We start from the raw sequence: 23,581 nt of genomic DNA on the forward strand, positions 1-23,581 counted from the left end.
CTCTCGGATATTTTGCCTTGGTGATCTGCTCTAAGCCAGTGTACATTGATTGGTGTTTAAAACTAAGAGAAGGCTGTTTCCATGAGTGTGTAAATAGAAGCTCCTGTTCAGGCACTTCAAGATGTGCAGAGGTGAAGTATACGAGGTGGATCTCCAGCCAGGCTTGGTGGCCTCATTCTCATTGCGTATGTGCATTAAAGTGCAGGACAAAGGCAGACATTTCTACCCTTACGGAATTTCTAAGCTAAACTTCAGGAAGAATATGGTCCCTTGAGCAAGCCTTGGACTAGATTTCTAACATGGAGCTAAGGTCAAAGACTCAGAACAAAGTAGGGGAGAACAGAGGCCACGTGGAAGTTCTCTTGGCAGCTGTTCATAAGAAGTGGCCACTGGAGTAATACATATATAATAGGGACGGTTCCAGGCTCTGGGGTCTCGGCCCCAGGAAGTGGAGTGCCTGCGTGAGGAAGTCCTGAGTCAAGCATCTTTTGTGGGAGGGATGAAGTTGACTCTATTTTATTTAGGGAGAATTCCATGCTAAAAAGCGAAGTTATGTAAAGTAGAGATGACCTGCTGAAGGCTGATTTCACTGGTGTTTCCCTAGGTGACATATGCTGGATGCTTCTGCTCTCACCCCTTCAGTCTATGTGGACCCTGAGATGAGCGCTCAGATAGAAGCATCCCTGCCTTTGGGCTTAGAGGAGGTTTCATGGAATGTAGTTGTCTCTTCTATGCTCTTGTCTTATAATACCCAGTGTGTTCTTGCTCCAGTATCGGGAAGCAGGTCATTCACTGTTGCGTGGACTATTTCGCCACACATCTGATGCTTTGTTTCTCTAGTTCCTGTACCTGTGTCTGCTCTGACAGACCTAGCTCTGGGTAACTCTTCATGCCCAGTCTGTGAACTGTTGTAGACAGAATCCCCACAGGCCCCCAGCTTTCTCAGGCACACCCAGGGACCCCGGGGCTGCTTGAAAGGAGTGCAGAAGAGAGGACAGGTCCAAAGGGTGCTGCCTGATACACTTCTTGGCACAGGAAAGATACCAGGCAAACCTGTGCTCTTCTTGACAGTAAGGAATGGCCGTAGCACAGTGTCAATCCGGGTGACGCTGGCCACAGATGGTGGAATGGTTCAGTATGGAATGTCCCTATAGGTCTGTGTGTTTGCACACTTTGTCCTCAGCTGGCAGCAGTGGGTTTTGGGTGGGAGGGATGGGGAGACTGTTCGGGAGGTGGAGTCTGGCTGGAGAAATTGGGTCACAGAATACCAAGAGTTGTTTTCTGTCCTATCTCTGCTTCCTGATCTTTAGAAATGAGAGCAAGCAGACTTACCATTATTTTTCCTCTGAAAGCTGTGCCAGCTGCCATGCCTCCTCCTATATAATGAGCTGTATCCTTCACTCATGAGCCAGAAGAGACACGTCCTCCCGTAAATTGCTGCCTAACAGGTGTTTGTCACAACAGTGAGTAGAGTAGATAATACAGAGGGGTAGACAGATGGGTCTTGGTAGATCTCCAGGGTTGTGGCTGAAGCCTCCCTCTGTGCCTGCTCATCAGCACATGACATTCTGAGGGCTTCACACTGTGCCTGCTTCTCCAACAGGACATACTCAGGGTTGACTAATGCTACTGGCACTGGGAAATTTGAAGGTTGCAAAGGGAGATGAGTTTAGACATAAGGACAGCAATGGTGTCTAATCTGTGTTAGAAATCTTAGATTAAACCCTGGTCAGAATTTGGGGTAGAGAAATAGAGGCAGAGTACTGATGCTTGGAGGTGACAGTGATTCAGGGTAGGTAAATGTGACATCTACTGGGCCAAGCTGGGCCCAACCATTTTCTTAAATCATTAACCACAGGCACTCCCTTGTCTCATTCTTCTCTTCCCCTGTGTCAGGAAGCCTTTCAGAGCAGGATGAGTATGGCCTACATAGGCTCTGTTGTTTCTGCCATTCCTGGTCCCTGAGCAAGTGACTGCATTTGAACATCAGAAGAACAGACACAGGGTCCCATACCGAAAAGCATTGGTTCTCCGCCTTCCTAATGCTGTGACCCTTTAATACAGCTCCTCATGTTGTTGTGACCCCAACCATTGCTGCTTCATAATTGTAATTTTCCTACTGTTATGAGTTGTAATGTAAACATATGACATACAGAATATCTGATGTGACCCCTGGGTGGGGTCACACCACACAGCTTGGGAAACACTGTCTTATAGAAACCAGGATGCTGTTGCTGCTGCTGCTGCTGCTGCTACTGATGATGATGATGATGATGATGATGATGATGATGATGATGACGATGATGATCACAAGCTAGGTACTCACAATGCTGTTGCTTGGTCCCTGCTGTTGGTCCTGGGTGGCCCTGTTTCCTGCCAGCACCATTTCCATTCACTTACTACTCCCAACCCTCCTCCCTCACCAACATGGGGGTCTTTCTACAAAGATGAGGCCACCCGGTCCCATGAATTCCTTGTGTATAGCTTCCCATCTGGTTGTGCTGTTGGTGCTCCTGAAGTTGAACTGGCAGAAGAAGCCAGGGTGACCTGCACAACTGTAGCTAGCATACCGTCATGATGTTGGTGTCATTGGCTGGGGACCCTATGCTGATAAACAACACCACAGCACGCAGCTGTGCCACCAAGCACTGTGCCTGCTCATCTCCCAAAAGCAAAGTGATGGGTGGTGGGGATCCTGCTACCCTGAGAGGGCAGACAGTTTCTCTCTGGAAACAAAATATTCACCTAAAGAAATAAAAACCGGTTAGCACCTGAGCATTGCTCCATAGTTCTCATGTACACACACTCTCTCTCTCTCTCTCTTTCTCTCTCTCTCTCTCTCTCTCTCTCTCTCTCTCTCACACACACACACACACACATGTACACACACACATACACACACATCACACATACACACACACATCCCATCACATCCCATTTTTATGGATTCTCTTTTCTTTTGCAAAGTGTTTAACATGAAAATTATTTATTTGTTTTGTGTATATGGGTGTGTCTATGCATTCATGAATATGTACACACCGTGGTGCATGTGTGGAGGGCAGAAGACAGTTGGTTTTCCCCTCCCACCAATGTGGGTTCTAAGGATTAAATTCAGGTTGTTAGGCTTGGCAGTAAGTACTTTCACCAGCTGAACTGTCTTGCCATCCTTTAATAAACCTTTTAAACTTAATGTTGGGGACTGGTAGTTGGCTCAGCAGGTAAAAGCACTTGCCGCTCTGGTAGAGGACCTGGATTCAGTTCTAAGCACCCATCCCATTTTAGAGGGCTCGCCACTACCTGCAACTCCAGTTTCAGGAGACTTAACACCCTCCTTAGGCCACTGAGTGTGCCAGCATTCACATGGTATAAGTAACCTCATTAGGCACACACAGAGACACATCAATAAACATAAGTGTATCTTTTAAATTACGTCTGTACCTATGCCGGCAGTGGATGAGCCACAGGAAGAACATTTCACTCTTCGTTTTCTGTTGTCACTCGCTTCCGGGATGCTCCACCTTGCTGGGTGGAAGTCATCCTGGCCGGGCTGTGCATATTCAATGCCTCATCTGTTGCTGTGTCCCAGCAGGTGAGCCTTCTCTTCTTACCATGGTCTTTATCAGCTTGGCATTTGTGTCTTAATCAGAGTGTGCAAGAACACACTTCATCATGAGGCGGATGGCAGTCCTGCGTGATGCCCCAGTTAATTAATGTTGAGTGCCGAGGGGCATTCCGAGAGTCCCAGATTCTCCATTTACATCAGGTGCATTTGCTGTGATTAAAGCTGTCACAGAAATACCAGAGGAATTAATAATGATTAGGTTGTTACTTCCAAGTGGCATTGGGAACTCGGAGATCTTTACTTATCAACCGAGAGTCTTAAAAACCCACCGCAGCTAGCGTAGTCTTTTTAATGTACTGACACCTGAACCTGACACATTCAGCCCAAGCAGGTTGGGTCCCTGGACTCACCATTTGATGTTCCGATGTTCGAGTTCAATGTTCTGATGTTCGAGTTCATCTTCTTTCCAAAAGTCTTCAATTTAGAATTCATGATGAGTTAGAAGGGAAAATCATTAATCATTTTCTTTTCTAGGGATCTGTGTGGCAAATTTTAATTTATCCATTGTAAAAGTATTCAATCCAACTACAGACAAACAAAATATAGGGCTCTGCTCTGAAATGTGATTTCTAGACAACCAATAAAGGGACACCCTCATGCCTAGGACAGGCTGCAATGTACACACATTATTAAAACTATACACAGGCACAGCTGGGAGCAAGATGGAGAAGCTTTCTGTAGAATCCTAGTATGTGTTCACAGGAGAGGTGAGGCTTTGGGGCTTCTGAAGCATCGGGGAGTGTGCCAGGCAGCCAGAGGGGTAGCCTGGACAGAGGAGCTAGCAGATGGGGTGGAGTCTGACACACAGGACCATTGACTCAGAATGTGGCTATGACTATGACGCTAATGAATTGGATGAAGATTAGTCCAGTCAAGAGGTTTGCAGAGACAGTGGGGGCTGACGGGGCCAACAGGAGACCCAGTGTGAACTGGAATAGAAAACACATGGGGGCCAAACACACCTCTCTGCTGTCTTGGTGACATTGCTGCTAGGAACTAGATGTACAATGACACTCATCCACGGTTCACCTTCCCTGTTTCAATTGTCTACAGCCAATGTCAGTGTGTTGTCACAACTGTTCTTCTACTTTATCATGGGTGTTGGTTATCTCTTACTGTGCTAGTTCACAAGCTAACTTTTTAAAAAAGAATTATGCATTTATTTTATGTATATGAGTACACTGCAGCAGTCTTCATGCATACCAGAAGAGGGTATCAGATCCCATTACAAATGGTTGTGAGCCACCATGTGGTTGCCAGGAATTGAACTCAGGACTTCTGGAAGAGCAGCCAGTGCTCTTAATCATTGAGCCATCTCTCCAGCCCCACAAACTAACTTTCCTCCTAGGTAAATTAGCACAAAAATCTAGGTACTTGGCCACATCCATGGCCTTGAGCAGCCACTGGAGGCTTTGCATCATATCCCTTTTAGAGGCCTCGGAATGCTCTACCCTTGAACAAATCTCAGAGCCAAGTTTCCTGGCTATTGTGTCTGGTGCCCTGTGGCATGGATACCCCAGATTACCTTTAAAGGTCACACTTGGGTGAAGGATCATAGTAGCTACCATGACCAGCCCCTTCCTCCCCCTTGTGCCAGACATTTGTCCTCATAGGTCCTGGTCCCCCTGGCTTACAGAGGATGCCCTGTCTGTGTGAAGATGTTCAAACTTAGTTTCCCTGACTCACTCACTGGCTGTCCAAATGCTGACATGCTCTGTTGCCTTCACGAATGTCAGACCCTAGAACTGGATTGGTGGCTATTGCTCCAGGCCATTGTTCCCTCACCAGGTTTGGTCATGGTCACCTTTGCTGATAGGGAACTCAGAGGGATCTCTTCATGTGCAGGCCAACCATAATACAAGTGTCAGCAAGCATGGACATTTAGCCCCCCGAGAAGTCACAGAGCCAAGGTAGAAACTGCTTTAGGCGTATTCATCATCTGTAATTTAGAACAGCTCTATCCAGTAACAGCTAGAGCACCAGCTAGTTGGGCTTCTCTGTTGGCATGGGGAAGTTCAGTGTTTCCCAGTATTCCCAAGTGCTTTTAAGAGCCGAGCCCCTGCATTTGCCCCTAAGGTCACATCCTCATGTTCCAGTGACCTCCATCCTGGGTTGGCCCTCTGTGGTGGCTCTATGAGACACACATGCCCTCCCCCATGTCTGGAATTCTGCTGGCCTTGGGAGACCTGTGTGCTGTTATTTCTCCTGTCTTGGGTCCTTCTGTGTTTTCCATGTTGGCTCCTCTTCCTTCCAAGCTTTGTGGGTGCTTCTGTCTCTCAACTCTCTCTCCTATCAGTTCTTCCCACAAGAAAGTGTAGAGAACTGAGTCCTCAGGCCCATTCCTAGTCTTAATTAGTGCTTCTGTTGCTGTGATAAAACACCATGGCCAAAGCACTTCGGGGGGTTAAGATGGTGTATTTTAGGTTACACTTCCAGGTAACAGGCCATCAGTAAGGGAAATCAGGGCAGGAACTCATGGAAGGGTGCTGCTTACTGGCTTGTTCCTCATGGCTTGTTCATCCTACCTTATACAACTCAAGACCACAGGCCCAGGGGTGGTACCACCCAAAATGGGCTGGACCCTCAACATAAATCACTAATCAAGAAAATGTCCTGCAGAAATTGGATGGAGGCGTTTTCTCAGTTGACATCCTTCTCTATGGGTAATTCAAGTTTGTGCCAGCTGGGACACACCTCCTGCCAGTACTCCTAGCACCCTCCACACACGTGACAATATTGTCTAAATCAGACCTCCACTTGCCCTGCCTGAGAGACCCTATTTCCGTCCATTCTGACTGGAGCCTTAGGGATATCCCTGCTCTCTCCACACTGCAGCCCAGATCCTTCTTTAAACCTCTCTCCAACTGCTCCTGTTTCCATGGTTACCACCACATCCTTCTTCCCAGGAGATCCTGATGAAACGGAGATTCTCCCCTACTCCTGAATCTAACCTTTGATGTAGCATCATGAAAAGTGCCTATACATAAATAACTCCAGGCATTTGGAAGGTGAAGTATTGACGTGTAGATCACACAGATGAGGCTCCTTACAGAGGAGTGCAGGCCCCCATAATCCTGCCTGGATTAAAACTTAAGTCTCAATTTAGAAAGAAAATCATTTGGAGACTCCATAGGGCAGGAGCTCTCCGTGATTTCCTCTTCCACTGACAACAGAAAGGGGTTGCTTCTCCAGGGACCTCCCTGAGCCACAGGGTCCAGTGTTTACCCACCTGTTCCTGCTAACACCCTAGGATATGAAATTAATTCTCATAGATATAAATTACAAATATCAGCTTAGTTTCTTTTCTCTTTTTTCCCTTCATCTTTTTTCCCCCTGGTGGTTATAAAAGTATGTGGAATGATTTCAGGAACTCACTTGAAAAGACAAAGGCATTCAGGTCATATCAACAGTGAGGAGATCCTCAGACAGGATCCAACCTGCTAGAGACCCCAGAGAGTTATCAGTGGGATATCAGACTCCAGTGCTGCTTGTCTCCTGTGGCATCTAAAGAGACAAGGTGACCCTTAAAGGTCCTCGACTATGCTAGGACATGGGGTGCTGCTGCTCACCATTTATGATGGTGGGTCCTGAACCCCAGAGTTCCTGAGATCAGAAGCTTCTCCACCGTTTACTTTGCACCCAAACCTGCTCACCGATGCACACGAGGCCCTGTACACAAGAGTGCAGCATGAGGGATGCCGGCAACCTCTGTGGCTAGAGAACACAGAGGGTATAATGAGCTGAGAAGAACACAGACACTGTTCACACAGCCAGGGAGACGCCAGCTTATAGAATCTGCTCCTCGTGACTCTGAATTCAAGGGCCAGGTATGCAGTCACCCGGCAAACCCCGTCACACCTCACAACACATCTTCCCAGAGTGGCCATCACAAGTCAACCCAGAGTGCTGGGTTCTCAGGAGCTAGGGTGGGCTGCGTCCCCGGCCCCCTTTTCTGTGATAGTTCACAACTGCTGTGTTCCAACAGTCTCTAAAAAGCTGCATCTATAAACTGGAGGCACCGAGGAATAAAGCCACACACTGTTCACAAGTGTTAGAAATCAAGCTCCATGAGATGACTGGAGGCAACTGCTCGGAGCAGAAAAACTGAGATGAATAAGCAGAACCCCGCTGTCGGCTTCATAGCCCTCCCCGCTGCTTTTGCTGCTGCCCTGCCTCCCCTTGGTATCTGATAATTCTCCTAGGGTCAGTATCTTGGTTTAAAGAGGGCAGACCAGTCCTGCACTCTGTCTCCCCTCCCCCCTTTTTGTCTTATATTTTTAAGAGCTTTATTCAGTGTTAAGCATCACATGGAAACCAAACATATTGAACTGTATAGTAGCATTCGAATGGGAGGCACCTATTCCTTCTCACCTGCCCCTAAGTGAGGACCAGAACTCTGGGCTCCTCTACCACAGATGCAAATCTCAGAGGCTTAATCTCTAACCCAGAATCCATAGTACTCTCTTGCTCAGCCATGTAGATGAGACCCAGCCAAACACACCAAGACAGTGAGCAGCAGTCACATGCTTTCGACGAATCCCCAAGGCAGGGCTCTCACGTACTTGTCTCCTTCTCCCCTCTGTGGAGCTCACTTCTGGTGTCCTGAGCTCTCTAGGATTTTCTTACTAAAGGAAAACATGGCTCAGAACAAAGCTGCTCATGCCTCAGACCTTGTGTGAACCTCTTCTTCCCTCTCCTCATCCAAGCATGGACAGTTGCTCTCACATGCTGTCTGGAGGCACGTTGCATGTTGACCCCCATTTCTTGGACTCACAAGCCAAAGCTAGACTGGAAGCACAGTTAAAAAATAGGGGCAGAAAGGGGCTTATCCAACATGCTGAACACTGTTCCAAGGACAAACAGGATTGAGTGTCATGGGCAAAGTCACCATTCAACATTTTGTTCACAGGTTAGGCCTGATGGAGACCGGTATGTGTCACATCTGACAGCTATGGCTCCAGAGGAGGAAGAATTGCTCAAGGCCATTCAGGACCCATGCCCCGTGTCATGTCCCTACAAGTTGACTAATTTCCCTGGAACCAAAATTAGCTCCAAATTTGATTGTCTTGACTAATTGAAGTGATTTTTTTTCTAAGTGACCTTGCCCTTGAACATGAGGGCCAAATGTCAACTAATTATCCTGATAACTTTCCTAGAACGTTTCTCTCTGTTATACTTGCCAGCCACATGTTGGGATGTTCAACACGTGGACTCTGGGTCCCACACTGAGGCTAATGCATCAGGCTCAGGAGTGGGACCCAGCTTCTGTGTCCCTAAAGTACCTCAGGTGATCCTACTGTGTGCCCTAGGGCCATGTCTCTGTAAAAATGATGATGTCCAAGACCAGGTAGTGAGTGAGTTGGTACTAGACCTAGATGGGGATCAGAGTCCCTTAGAGTACTGGAACCATCCCAACAGCCCGAGGGGTAGGACCAGACCTGCATAGAACAGTATTTATTTAAACATGAGGTGATATTGGAAGTTAAGACAAGTAATATTTAAATAGGATTGACTGCTAGAAATTAACTTGGTAGGTGCAGCAATTTCTGATGTTGGAATGGAGTGGTAAATGCAAACCAACTTTAACCAGAACTGACCGCACTGTCATGTCTGGAGCGTGACCACCTCGCCAGAGATGCTAGCTACATAAAGCGACCTTACTCAGAAGGGCATCTATCTGCTTTAGGAATAGATGTATGAACCTGACCACAGGCCAGGGAATCCCAGTTCTGACCCAAGCCATAGTGGTTTCTGCCTTCCATCCCGGTTGCACGGAATGTGGGAATCCACTGTGTCTACCGAGCTCATGCTCGGAGACAAGGCAGAGCAATTAAATCCAGGCTAATGGGCTATTTAGCAACCGCGCTGATGTATGCAACTCAGGCCCTGTGTAATTCTTCTCAGGAATTACACCTTAGCCACAGATGTCATGCTTAAAGGAAACTAAAACTGAATCGATTCTTAATTACTTTAGTCCTGGAACACAGGGCTGTTTCCAGTAATGAAAACCTGTTCATTGCTGAGAAACCTTGCTTTTGCCATTAGTTCTAGTATGTTCTGCCTAAGTTTTCCAGGTGATAAATTGTCAGTCTTCCACCTCTCGATTGTCTGAACTTCTCTGCCAAGTTTGTCCACATGAACACGGAAAGGGACCTCCTTCGTGAAATCCACCAAGAGCCTACTGGGTGCCACAGCACTGCCATAGGTTACACTGCATGTCCTCAGTGGTGATACAGAGCGAGAACTGGGTCCTGAGCGCACAGACCCTCTGCATGCCGCTTGCTGTGCATCCAGTCTTTCTATCCCCGTGTGGCTCTGTGAGGCAGGCAGTTCATGGCCATTTCAGACAGGAGAGAAGATAGAATCATGGGTCTTTCCAATGACCTGCCAACCTCAAGAAGCTTGGGGATATTCATCTCCAAGTCTCGACTACTACATCCAAGAATATTTGAACAGTGAGAGGTAAATTGAGAAGTCCCATGGGCTTCGCCATACAGGATAATAAACTCCCTCAGAGTAAGATCCACGGTGGTCGTGCTTGCAGATTCTGGACCTGGGCTGGCACTGTTCTGAACTGGCTTGCTTTGAATGCCAGCCAACTCTACATACAAGAACAAGCACTGTGAATGCCACTGCCATGGTGGGGACCATCTAGATCTTCCCAAGAAACCGTTTCTATTCCATTCTCAGCCAGTGTCTCCAACACCTTTTGCCTATAGAGTGGGCCTGACTCCAGGCAGGTTTAGAGTGACAGATGGTACAGGTGACAGCTGTGGGACTTGTTGTCTAAACATACAAAAATCAAAATTAAAAAAAAAAGACAGAGCTGCAGAGAACATTTCTCGATCTGTGAGTTGCAACTTCTTAGGGGGGTGAGCAGCCCTTTTACAGGGCCGGCATATCAGATATTTACATTATGATTCATATCTGTGGCAAAATTACAGTTATGAAGTAGCAACGAAAATAAATTTAGGCTTGGGAGTCACCACAATGTGAACTGTGAAGGGTTACAGTATTAAGGAGGTTGACAAAGAACCATTGCTGTCGGGCAAAATCTGCTGGTGTCCAAGCTTACCAAGGTGATACTCTGTGCACCTGAGCACAATGCAGAGCAGGACAGGACCAGAACAATATCCTGCACTCAGATGTAATGATTGAACCCACATCTTATCCTGGCAACATGGTGATTTCATCACAACCAGAAACCACGGTGCTAAGTCACATGTGCTGTCCCACCAAGTGGACTTTTAAAGTGTGTCTCTGTCCCCAACTCTGCAAAACAAAGAAGACACAAACTTGAAATCACTCATTGTTCTCCTCCTGTATGCCGGTGTCCCCCACTGGAGCAGGCTCCCAGCACAGAATCACATGATCACATCACTGATGTGCTCTCTGAAGATCTGAGTACCTTCTCATTAGGAAGAGAGAGAAGAAGGTGGGGTTCCAAAGTAATATCTGAGGGTCTCATGCAGCAGAACCTACGTGTCCTACACCCAGCCTTGAATGGGTTCTCCACCTCCTGTGCACTGGGGAGCGGAGAACATGTTCCTGCTGAAATGTTCAAACCGTAAATCTGGCAGAAGATGTTATTCAGAGAAACAGTCTAGTGATCCCTGGTGGGTAGTAAATTTATTGCCTGAAAATGTGAGTGCTCCTGGGAGGGAGGCCTCCAGTCCCCTCACCCCCCAAAATCCTGCAGAACAGGAAACTGAACAGAGCTTTTAAGGGCTTATTTGAAGTTACAGCATGGTGAGATGGATGCTTCGAGCTTAGCTCAGGTCTCCTGACTCCTAGAGTGTGCCTCCTTCCCACCTTCTGTTTTCTTCTGCTGGGTTTCCATAATAGTATGACTGTGTTGTAAAGTTCTTAGACAGAATCGACAAGAGAAAGTAATATTCCTTTCTGGTCCCCTCTCCAGATGTCAGCTTGGTTACTGTCACATCTCCCCGCAGAGTTCCAAATGCCTGTTATTCAAGATGATGAAGAGTGTGACGTCACGGAATTTCAACCTTGGGTTTCCTCATTTTGCATTCTGTCATGAGCAAGCGTATCGTCCCGGAAAAGTGCATAAGCGCCCTCATAATTGCTTCGTAGTTTCCTATGAACTGCAAATGTATGTGAGTGTTTGACTAGTACTAGACTCTTCATTCTGTAACTAATGTTGATTATTAATTTCAAAAAGCAGACAAGAAGTCGGTTGGCCAAATCATACTGTACTTCAAGAACAGGACAGTGTCCCATGGTTGGGTGTCTTTCTCATGATGGACTCTCTGTAAATTAAACAGCAGCCAATTAGTCACTTTCCTGTTGTTTCAGCTTTCAGTTTGCTCCGATTAAACATTCATATGGTAAATCTTATATTTCCAGTAATTTCAGTGCTGAGGTCAGTAGCGTTAAGGCATCCAGAGGTGTGTGATTATAAAACTAGACAACGAATAGGAACCAGCACACGGGTGAGTGGAATCCATGGTTCTGGTTTGCATCTCCTGACTGTTATGATGCTGAACACCTACCTGTGTGCCCATTGGCTCTGTATGTCTTAGGAGAAGGGATGATTCAAATCCCTTTTCCATTTGTAAATTAAGGTATTTTTGTTATTAAATAGGATGGGCTTCTATATCTAGATATCAAAACCCTTCTCAGACATTTAATTTCCAAATATTTACTCTTATTAACTCTTAGTCTTTATTGCTTTGCAATGCTCTTAGGTATAGGAACACTTTTAGGTTGATAATATATTAGTTATTTTTGTTATCTCTGTGGCCTGGCAACAAACCTTTTAAGGGAAGCAGGGCTTATTTTGGCTCGTGGTTTAGGGCCGTGTGGGGAGTGGAGGAAGTCCTGGGTGAGTGCACGGAGAGCAGATGGTGTGCTGGGTGAATGTGTGTTATTGAATGAGCAGAGTCATGCCGTGGACCTGACCGCCTCTGACCTGCGAGAATGGTAGAGCCTTCCCCGGTCTGCCCATGCTTGTTGATGGTATGTGTCAAATGTCAACTGAGCTTCCTCCTCCTCCCAGTGTGAGCAGCTTGAGACTACTTCCCTTCAGAAACCATACAGGGGTTAGCTAAACCTGCCTCCTCAATCAGCTGCATTCAATAAAACTGCCTCCTCAATTCGGATATATAAGATAAAAACATTGTGTTTCCAGGCTGCATCTCCGTCAGAGCACGTGGCCCACTCAATCACAGCCTTTCCGTACACGTGTCTGTGTGTCCATCCTTAATTCCGTCATTGCCCCAGTCAGGTCAACTTCAAGCCAGGTCAAGTAGTTTCAGTAGTACATCATGGGGTTTGGTATATGACCTTTGTTCATGAAGAAGTTTCCTTTTATTCCTCGTTTGTTGCAGTTTCTGTCATGAAAAGGTGGTAAATTTTATCAAATAGTTTTTCCTCTATCAACTGAAATGATCACACGGATACTTCTCCCCTTTTGTTCCTGCAGCACATCAGTGGAATAGATTCTCCACTAGTCCTTGCGTCCCTGGTTTCCTCAGTGATGCTATATAATCCCTTTATTATAATGTGGAGTTTGCTCTGCTAGTATATCTTGAAGCAGTTTTACATAGATGCTTATATGGGATATTTGTAAGTTTCTTTCTTGCACCGTCATCGTGTGGCTCCAATTTTGGAGTGAGCTGGGATGCTCCCTGCTTGGTCTTCCGCAGAAGTCTCAAGAGAATACAGCAGATTCTCTTCTAGCGTTGCATAGAAGTCAGAAGTGGCTCTGTGATGCACAGCCTGTCCTTGTTGGCCTTGGGTTATTCAAATGCTAGCATACACTTGCTTACACTGCGCTTCCGTGTCCTTTCTACCTTTGGAATCCCCCAAATAATAGTGAGTGATGTTAAAAGAATTAATCTGTTTGGTAGTTTGATTTTTAATCTCTTAGCCGCCAAGTACGCTGCCAGTGCTCCTTCTCGGGGTGACTTTGTTTTCATGCCCTCAGAACCTCTTATTCACTCATTACACAGTGCTTGTGGGATTCTTCCGTGTGGACTCAGGCTCAAGTGGACGGCAAATATCAGTGTTTCACGGTCTCATAGTTATGATATAATGGCTGGGCTGTGGAGAAGGACTGGGTTTAGAATGGGGCTACTGCAGATCGCAGAAGTGCACACAGGTAAATAAATGCATCGCTGTGTCACGGTCTCCCTACAGGTGTTACCGTGGGCTTAGACTGCTGTCTGCATTAGTTGTCTGCCTTCTGGTCCTCCCATGGGTGGAACACGCCTTTTGTTTTCCACCCCTGCCACTAGAGGGCACAACCACTGATTGGTAAAACAAGCTTCAAGGCAACCTTGAGAGCCAGTGACTCAGCCTTTTTAGCTACGTCGTAGGTTTACATGGTCCCTTTAGATACTGGCAATCAAAACAAATTCTTTTTAACACTCAGTATGAACTACTCAGGCAAATCCATTGCAATTCGTGGGCTCGGGAGCCCAAAGAAATTAGACCATACATAAAAATGTATCCTCTGGGAAAGAAGATTTTTTATTAGAAATTGAAACAATGTTTCTGAAGCTTGACTGCTTCTGTCTGCCTGGCTCTTTTGGCTGCTGATGAGTCTCCTCCAGGGAGGGAAGAGATGATCTCAGCGCCTGTCCTCACTTCTGTAAGTACTTCTTTTGTCCTTTGCTGGCACATCACCACTGAAGTTGCAGCAGAGGCACAGGTTGATATGACAGGCAGGAATGAGACCAGAGGGGACCACAGAACGTCCCCTTCACATGGAGTCTTCTGTGCTGTAGACCCCATGATGTTCCTCCACCTCTTACCACACAGCTGGGTAGGGTACATGGAGCCTGGTGACTGGGCTTAAGTGCTTCCACTCATGAAAAAAAAAAAAACCCTGTGATGTCGATCTACTGAATGGGCCCAGATGTACCGGGAGCCCTGCTGCTGCCGCAGCCCATCCTGCAGCTCTGCAGATGAGTCTCTGAGCACAGGCCCTAGACTTCTGTTCCTGCTGCCCAGCAGGGAGTGTTAGTTGCTCACCATGAATGCTCTTGGCTTAAAACCAGCAGTTCCCTACACTGTTGAAAGAAAGAAAGAAAGAGAGAGAGAGAGAGAGAGAGAGAGAGAGAGAGAGAGAAAGAAAGAAAGAAAGAAAGAAAGAAAGAAAGAAAGAAAGAAAGAAAGAAAGTTGATAACAGTTCTCTTTGCTGCACTCAGGAAGAAGAGACCTTCTGGAGACACACAGGCACTGAAGGCTCAGAGGCTCACATGGGGGCTGGGTTGGTGTCCTGCAGCTGGTACCTCATTCAGGGATCACTTTTGTTGAGATTTGTCTGATTCTATCTGGCATCAGACTTGTAACTCTTTAGAAACACAAAAAGGGCTACCTTTTGTTTCCAGAAGCTATACCCAATTACTGGACATTTTCAGAATGCTGCCCAAGAGTCTCTTAACCTCTTGCCTGAAAAGACTCCATATCTGGGTACATGCTGAGCCACCAAGGCTCAGCTGATAGGGTGTGGGATGCATGTGGAGGCTGGGCACTGTCCCCAGGCCTTCAGTGCTGGTACCACACTGCAATCAGCAGCTGTAACCCTCCCTGCCTTTCTTTCCTGACTTCTATCTTACCACTTAAAGGTAAAATGATGAGGAGTAATTAGAAGACAGACTCTGTCCCAGGATAGTTTCTCCTGGCTTCCAGTGGCAGCAGTCTGTCGCTGATCACCTCAGGACAGACCTGTCCTAAAGAGCTGTACAACCCAAGCTGCTCTCTTAGGTGAGATGGTCGAGCAGTTTCCTGAAGGGCTTCCCTGTCTGCTGATGGGTCGGGTAAGAACCTGACCAAGGAGGTAGAACTCAATGTCCTTGCCAGAAATTGAGTGCCACTGATAGGACTGTCTTTACCTGTGGTACTTGGAGTTGAGTTTCTTTACCTAGTTCCTCGTTGTCTAGTTAGTTACCTGGTTCACACACAGATTTAGAATGCTATGGCAGAGACGCTGCTGAATGGATCAAGAAGAGGAAGCACAGGACTCCGTTCCTGAGTCACAGCAGTAATTCCTGTGCTGCCAAGTTCTGCACTGCTCTGTATATACAAAGGGTTGCTGCAGTTTTTCTCTTAGAGCAAGGAGGTTCCTCTCATACAGTCCGTGCCAGCCATCCAGCCCACTCCGAGGCACACGACAAAGACTTGCAAAATAGGAGGTAGAGACGGTGCAAGAAATTCTAAAACTTTGACCTGTGAAATCCATTATTTGGACTTATTTTAAGTTTCATTTAAATGCATGCAATAGCACACACAACCGCTATGCTGTTTAACAGAAATAAAGAGAAACCATGGCTGAAAACTTAGAGACTATTTAGACATATTACCCCGACTTGTTCTAAATCTGTCATAAAGCTTTTCCCTGCAGGGAAGACTGCAAGCCAATAATGGCCTCGTTCCAAGCAGGCAGGCCCGTGGGAGGCTAAGGCAGGCCCGAGTAACTTCATATAGCTGCCTGATCCTGAGATCCAGCCTTCCCATGCATAGATACCCACTCAAACATGCGTACAGACCACAGACACAGTCTCCCCATATATAGATGCCCACCCAAACAAATATACAAACTACCTATGCACACAGCCTCAGACAACCAAACACACATACCACATGTAACATAAACCAAACATACATGTGCACTGTGGAGGTTTCCGTAAAAATGGTCCCCATAGGCCCACATAATTGAATATTTAGTCACCAGAACTTGAGAAGTGGCAGAACTCAGAAAGGAGGTTGACCATGTTGAAGGAAGTATGCCATTGGGGGTGGCTTTGAGGTTTCAAAGACCCACACCAGTCTGAGTGTTGTTCTTTCTGCTTTCGAATCAGGATGTAGCTCTCAGTTACTGCTCCAGTGCCATGAGTGTTGTCATGCTCACACATGCTCCCACATGCTCCCACATGTTCCCACTATGCTTCTCCCATGCTCCCAGCATACTCCCACATGATCCCACTATGTTCCCACCATGCCACCACCATGCTCCTACCATGCTTTCACCATGCTCTCACCATGCTCCCACCATGCTCCGACCATGGTAATAGTGGAATAACCCTCTGAAACTGTAAGCAAGCCCACAGTTAAATGCTTTCTTTTATATGAGTTGCCTTGGTCATAGTATGTCTTCATAGCAATAAAACAATGACTAAGGTATGTTTAGGCATGAATAGTTAAACACACACACACACACACACACACACACACCACATTATATCACATTACAGACACAAAGACATACAAAATAACATAGGCACATATATGCATATACCACGTATGATGCAGCACACAAATGAAATTAGTTATATATACCATCACACACACACACACACACACACACACACAAAACATGTGCTCATTATGCTACATACATGCTACATAGAACATGTGTATGTACTACATGGGCACACAAATACACACATAAATATGCCTGTGTATGATAGCCCCCCTCCCACCACCCCACACTATCTAAAGGTCTCTGAGCGAATTAAGGATGAAGTAATTTAAGGTCAAATGCAGAACAATCCCCCTTGGGGCTTGAAATTGACACCAGGTCATCATTTGCTGGAACCTCCATCAATCTGACATTTGAAAATGGCCCTTTGAACTGGATATATGGGACCTTGAGTGGGGCTGCTCTAATGTGTGTGCATGCTCACAATCACATGCACGTCACTTGAGGTCAAAGGGTGAAGAAAACCTTAGACAGTGCCCCCCCAAACGCTGACCCCCTGACATTGCTCCTGCATTTTCCCCTCTTCTCCTCCATTCCTTTTTCTGTTCATTCTTTTGCTTCTCATGTCTATGCTATTCCTACTGCGGAGTACATCCTGTATTCATTAAACCTAGGAGTCTGGGGTTCCTTGGATATGGCAACCCTGCCCTGTCATAGCAGGCCATCCTCTGGCCACAGGTTGGCCACACCAACATATAAAGAGTGTACATTTCCAGACTGGGTTCACAGGTCTTAGGATGAGGCCGTCTGAACACAAACATTGCCATGGGTAGGGACCAAACTCGGTTCTGTGTAGGAAGATGGCCTCGAACATCAAGTTGCCTTAGAGGATTAGTCCTCTGTGAAGGAGAGTCCCAATTCAGGGCACATGAACAGGACATATAGGGTGACCATGAGGCAGATGGGTGCTGCAGGGACAGCAGAGCAGAGGGCTGCAGACATGATGGGTAAGAAGCACTCACTTGAGAAGTACAGCTGCAGAGAGGCAGGCAGGTGCTGTGTGTGTGTGATTAGTGCTTCTCTTTCACAAGACAAGTGATCAGCACCCTCTATACCTGCTCCAGACCTGCCAACAAGCACACTGCTTTAGGAGGCCTAATAGAGTATAGCCCAAAACAAGGAATGGCCAAGATCACAAGTTGTAGGAACAAGGTCCCACAAGGTGATCCTTCACCCCATCCTGAGAGAATGGAGCACACATGGACTGCTCTCTGGGGCAGCCACACTCTGCATCTTCCCAGAGGTTTGCAGGTAGCCCTGCACCTCATCTATCCTCACACAGGATGGTGGAAGCCTGTGGTGTGAAAAGAGAATATATAAGCACACGACACAGGAGGCAGGCGAGGCCTTCAGTGAGAATTCTGCTGGAAGCAGGAGAGGTTGAAGAGGGACAGAGGGAATACTTGTGCAGTGAAAGGAGTGACTGACCGGTTTCCCACCGAACTCTGTGTAGAGATCTTAAAGATGTTTCCTTTCCCTTGTGGCAGTATCCTGCCTTTTAGCTGAGGTGACTAACAGGCAGTGGCTTCACCAAGAAACTCTTGAGTTCCTTCTGTTGCTGTCAGTTCTGCATAAATGCCCTGTTAATAGAGTTGTCTTGGCTTTATGATGGGTCATGAAGAGCTATAAGAGCTTGAACTGATAAGAAAAACTTAAGTGCTGAGGGAAAGAACCTCTATCTATTCCAGTGGAAACAGGCCAAGTCCTCCATATTGTTGTCTTATACAGAACAGTTCTCAGGTGACTGGTGTGTCTCATGCAGAGCTGGGCAGAGTCTAAGGGAAAGGCTAAGGCAGAGAAGAAAGGAGGCATGACACTGGGTCTGGAGATGACAAGCCTTTCCTCCCATTCTACCCTCCTGGCATCCCAGATTCCAGGGAAGAGTTGGTGATCTGGTTAAAGCATTTCCAGACTTCTGCCAAGGAAGCCTTGGCAGCCATCTTCCCAGCTCAGCACAGGTGAGCTCAGCACTCCTTACAGCCAATGAGTAAGAAGCTGGGCATGGTTATCTAGTGGTGTGATTTCTAAAGCAAATGATTTTTTTTAAGTCAGATAAAAGCCAATGCTGATGGACTATCTGACATCTGGGTATATTTCAAGGAACTGGGTCTCTCCCTCTCTCTCTCTCTCTCTCTCTCTCTCTCTCTCTCTCTCTCTCTCTCTTCTGTCCCTCCATCTCTCTGTCTCTGTCTCTGTTGTGAGTGTCTGTCTCTGTGCCTGTCTCTGTCTCTGTTGTGTGTGTCTGTCTCTGTCTCTCTGTGTCCCTCTTCCCTCTGTCTTTCTCTCTGTATCTGTCTGTGTCTGTCTCTCTGTCTCTGTCTCTGTCTGTCTGTCTCTCTGTGTCTATCTGTCTCTGTCTCTCTCTGTCTTTCTCTCTGTGTCTCTGTCTCTCTCTGTGTCTCTGTCTCTGTCTCTGTCTGTCTGTGTCTGTCTGTCTCTCTGTGTCTATCTGTCTCTGTCTCTCTCTGTGTCTCTGTCTCTGTCTCTCTCTGTCTCTCTGTCTCTCTCCCTCTCCCTCTCCCTCTCCCCCTCCCTCTCCCTCTCCCTCTCCCTCTCCCTCTCCCCCTCCCTCTCCCTCTCCCTCTCCCTCTCCCCCTCCCTCTCCCTCTCCCTCTCCCTCTCCCTCTCCCCCTCCCTCTCCCTCTCCCTCTCCCTGCTCTAGGTAACAATTCTTGTTGTGTTTGTCATTTTCAAGTCATCTCCAATCCCACTGGTCTTAGCTTCATCTAGAGGGACTGCACTCCTGTCAGCATCCTGGCCTTGCAACCTGGTCTGGTATTTCTGACAGAACTGGAGCAGGATGGAGGACCAAACCCTGCTTTCCTGGGTGAGGAGTGAAGTCTTTTGTCCCCTGGGGGGGGGTTGCCGCCTGCTTCATCTTCCACCTAGAGATTCTCACTGAGCTTCTCTGGGGAAAGCCAAAGAAATTTGTAAGTTTTTAAAGTCCCATGGTAGATCCATGTGCAGTCAGGGTGACAAACCCCAGCTGTGTCTGCAAAGGTGACAGTGGATCTGAGAAAGGCTTGATTGACATTTCTGCTGATGGAAAGACAGAGATTACAAACACACGGAGAAATGACAAAAGCATAGGCTGGATAACAACTCAGCAGCTGGGGTGTGTGTGTGTGTGTGTGTGTGTGTGTGTGCGTGTGTGTGTGTGTGTGCGTGCGTGCGTGCGTGCGTGCGTGTGTGTGTGTGTGTGTGTGTGTGAAGTATGTAAGTAGCTAGCAGGCATCAGGCAGTAGCCATGAAGAGAAAGTACAAAGGTACAAAGGATAAATAGCCAGCTATCCTGAAGCTGGTCAAGGGAATCAGTCACCTGAGCAATGTGGAGTCAGTGACACTCTGTCAGAGGGACAGAGCTTTGGTGGGGTGGTCTGTGGCCATAGTTGCAGCAGAGCTACATGAAGACCAAGTATCCTGCCTCCTCCCTCCTGAAACTGCCCTCATAGCCCAGCGAGGGGCCATTGGAAGAAGCTGTGACTTTAAGAAAGGAAAAAGACGTTAAGCCATCTGCAGAAATGATTCTTCCTTTTCTTAAAGCTTTTCTTAAATCATTTCAGCAGAATACAAAGCTTTCTGCTCTTGAGCTTAAAATGCCAGCTAGCAGCTGGCCAGTGTCACATAGGACCGGAGATTCATCCTGTTCAAGGTGTGATCATCCTACCAGCGTGAAGACACGCTTCGCCAAGATAAGAATCAGCTTGGGAGAACAAGGGGGCCACTGGGACCCAGTAAGTGTGGTTCCTGTGGAGGGTGCTGTCAACAGTCAGGGACACTTGTCACACACATGCAACTGTGCCCAGCTCTGTCATTAGACCATCTCATCAGGCAGAGTCAACACTGTTCGGCTCAGAGCGATGTTTGTTTTTACATAGTTGACTTTCTAATAACATACCTCTGGCCCCAGAGAGTTTGCTGTGAGAGGTGTCCCTGTCAACCACTCGACAAGTAGAAAATGATCCTAAGTTTGACTCCACCTTGCAAATCAAGTCGGAAGTTTGTGTCCAACGTCTTAGGGCAACGAAACCCAGCCTGCTCAGACTACAATCCCAACACACGCTGGTTCACACACAGAATCCATCCTTGCAGATCAGAACCCTTTAATGCTGGTTGTGTAAGGAAAAGGCCCTCCTCTTTAGCTGAGGGAATAGCTGGCTACTAGACCAGCATCTCCAGGGGCCACACTGTTTTCAGCTCAATGTGTCAAGTGTATCAAAATCAGTGTGCTTTGTCTCCATACATTCCATCTCTCCCAAAATATGAGTTGATGTCAGTTTAGGTTCATGTTACCTCTACACACCACGTGCTCTTAACATAGATTTACAGCTGCCATTTTGTGCAATCAATCTTCTGGAGCATATGGGAAACAAGAAGAGCTAGAACTCAAAACTACAGGGTCCTATGTTCATGCTTGTGCTGTTCTCTTTACCAAAGTCCACCCCTGCCTTTTGTGGTGGTGTTACATTTTGATCACCTTTTCAGACTTCTTGTAGGAGATGGGTTCTGTGACTCCTTACACTCTTGCTTCTTCCGGATGGGCATCACTTTGGGATGCAGCCTCACTTTTGAGGAATGGTGTTTGCTAGACACAGAATTTTTCATTGGCAGCTAATTTTCTCTGTGCACATTGAGTACCTCACCCACGGCTTTTAGGCCCCTTGGGCTTTTGGTGAGAAACTGCATGTGACAAATGTCTTCCCTCTTGCTGCTTTTAGGAATCTCTCCCTGTTGACTTCTGTATGTTTGGGAGATGATACATCTCAGAGTGGGAATCTAACTCATCCTTTGTGGAGATATTGAACTTCATAGGTAGGAACATAATGTCTTTGATTGGATAAGGGCCATTTCATGTGACCATGGTGGATCTATAAATGATGGTGGCAGGTCCTTCCTGGAAATTTTATCCAAGGGCACCATATAATGCCATGGCTTGCACCAGTCCCTCAAGGAACCAGATATACACCATTAGGTTTGTTTTAGAATGCCTCTGCTCTCATCCAGATTATGAGCTATGAGCTATCATCCGGTGGCTTCTGTGGCCTTAGGAGTGGAGGCTAAAGGGTGGAAAAGCAAAAATATCAGGATGCTTTCCAGAACATTCCTCTCTCTCTCTCTCTCTCTCTCTCTCTCTCTCTCTCTCTCTCTCTCTCTCTCTCGTTCAACATTCCATCTACCACAAGTCTTTAGAAAAGTTACACTACAGAATTCCAAAAAAGTGGGCTGACTCTGTTGGGAGCAGCTTAATGGCTACTTAAGTGAAGGGCAGGACCCCAGAGCCATTTCCTCCATTGTGTCCATGGTGTCACTTGGGATGATGGCCCCTATGGGTCTATTTAGAGGAAGAACTACTGTGAAGTACTCATCCAGCACGTGCCACACTGCCCACTCTGGTTTCCCTGAAGCTTGGTGGGGAAACTCAACTGTATTGCTCTGCCCTTGGGAAACTAATCCTCTCTATCTGAGCCAAACAGAAACAATTCCTACGGAAGGCCAGGGCTGCTCAGGAGTCTTTCCCCATAAATCCCCAAAGTACACGATAAAAGCTACTGGCCAGACACCTCCCACTTCCTTCCCACAGAAGATGCAAACACATTCCCTGCTCCCAGTGGCATGTTCCCCTCAGAGGACCACACATATATAGCAGGCTGGGCCCTGGCTACCCATAATAGATTTTGTGAGCCTGGGCACCATACATTGATACTAGCTTCCTCTCTACACTTACCTCACTCAAGGGTCACTTCAAGATTTCTATGTGTTTGTGTATATGTACTGTGTGCATGCAAGCACTATTCCATCCCGTCTCTCTCTCTCTCTCTCTCTCTCTCTCTCTCTCTCTCTCTCTCTCTCTCTCTGTGTGTGTGTGTGTGTGTGTGTGTGTGTGTGTGTGTGTGGTGCATGCGCACATTTACATGCCATGGTGCACATGTGGAGACCTGAGGACAATTTGCAGGGGTCAGTTTTCTCCTCCTACTATGTGAATCTCTACTATGTGAGGGATCAAACACAGGTCATCAGGCTCAGTACAAATACCTTTACTCACCAGACCATCTCACTGACCCCTGTATTCTTTAATTTAACCTTTCGTGGTAACACCTAACTCCGAGTTAACTCTTTACAGCTCTCAGTCTTACACAGTGACCAGAGCATCCATTAGGCTGCTGACTGCTGCTTTGTTAGAGCTCACAGTGACTGATGGCGGTTCTTAATATCTGTTACAGTTAAATAATTAAAATATTCTCATCTGTGTACTAACCCGTCAGAGCGGTGAAATGTGGAATCCTTGCCTTGGGACAAAAACAAGTGAGTGAAATGGTGTGGGGAAAACAGCTTGAGCATTCTTAGTCTCGGTGGCTTCCTTCCTTGAAGAAGCAGGATTCCGTTTCTCTGCTGGGTTTCCAAGACAGAAGGAACATTTCCCTCTAAGGACCAGCTGGATCTTCTTCTTTTTAAGTGTCTTCTCCATTGCAGAGTGGTCTACAAAAGCTCTCATGAGGCAAGAGGCTATGGATGAGACTTCAGATAGTTTTTTTTTTCAAGAGGAAAGTTGAACTGCTGTTTGCTTTCCTGTTAAATCTTCAGAAGTGTTGGTGCAGGGAAAGGCTCTGGGACCCAATCTTCCTTTGCTGGGTTGCTCTGAGGAATGACTGGATGGTTTTTTCTCTTTGTTTCTACTTTTATCTCACAAATGAGGCCAGCCCTGTTGTAGCTACTGGCAGGAGCAAAGTCC

The 23,581-nt window shown here is 46.8% G+C and overlaps 1 protein-coding gene and 2 long non-coding RNA genes across 6 annotated transcripts in view; 2 read left to right on the forward strand and 1 right to left on the reverse strand.

Annotated features, from left to right (window-relative positions):
* Positions 1-23,581, forward strand: part of Ptprn2 (protein tyrosine phosphatase, receptor type N2) — a 752,006-nt gene that overhangs the window by 434,231 nt on the left and 294,194 nt on the right. The gene's annotated exons all lie outside the window — the stretch shown is intronic.
* On the forward strand, positions 1,228-22,010 carry LOC108351315 (uncharacterized). The gene is made up of 3 exons (XR_001838605.3): positions 1,228-1,463; positions 2,218-2,318; positions 11,541-22,010. It is a non-coding gene; the product is annotated as an uncharacterized LOC108351315 (long non-coding RNA).
* LOC134479492 (uncharacterized) lies at positions 2,970-4,827 on the reverse strand. Its single transcript, XR_010052870.1, has 2 exons — positions 3,973-4,827; positions 2,970-3,784 (listed from the first exon to the last, which is right to left on the reverse strand). It is a non-coding gene; the product is annotated as an uncharacterized LOC134479492 (long non-coding RNA).

The sequence above is a fragment of the Rattus norvegicus genome, chromosome 6 (assembly GCF_036323735.1).
Source record: "Rattus norvegicus strain BN/NHsdMcwi chromosome 6, GRCr8, whole genome shotgun sequence".
Lineage (NCBI taxonomy): Eukaryota > Metazoa > Chordata > Mammalia > Rodentia > Muridae > Rattus > Rattus norvegicus.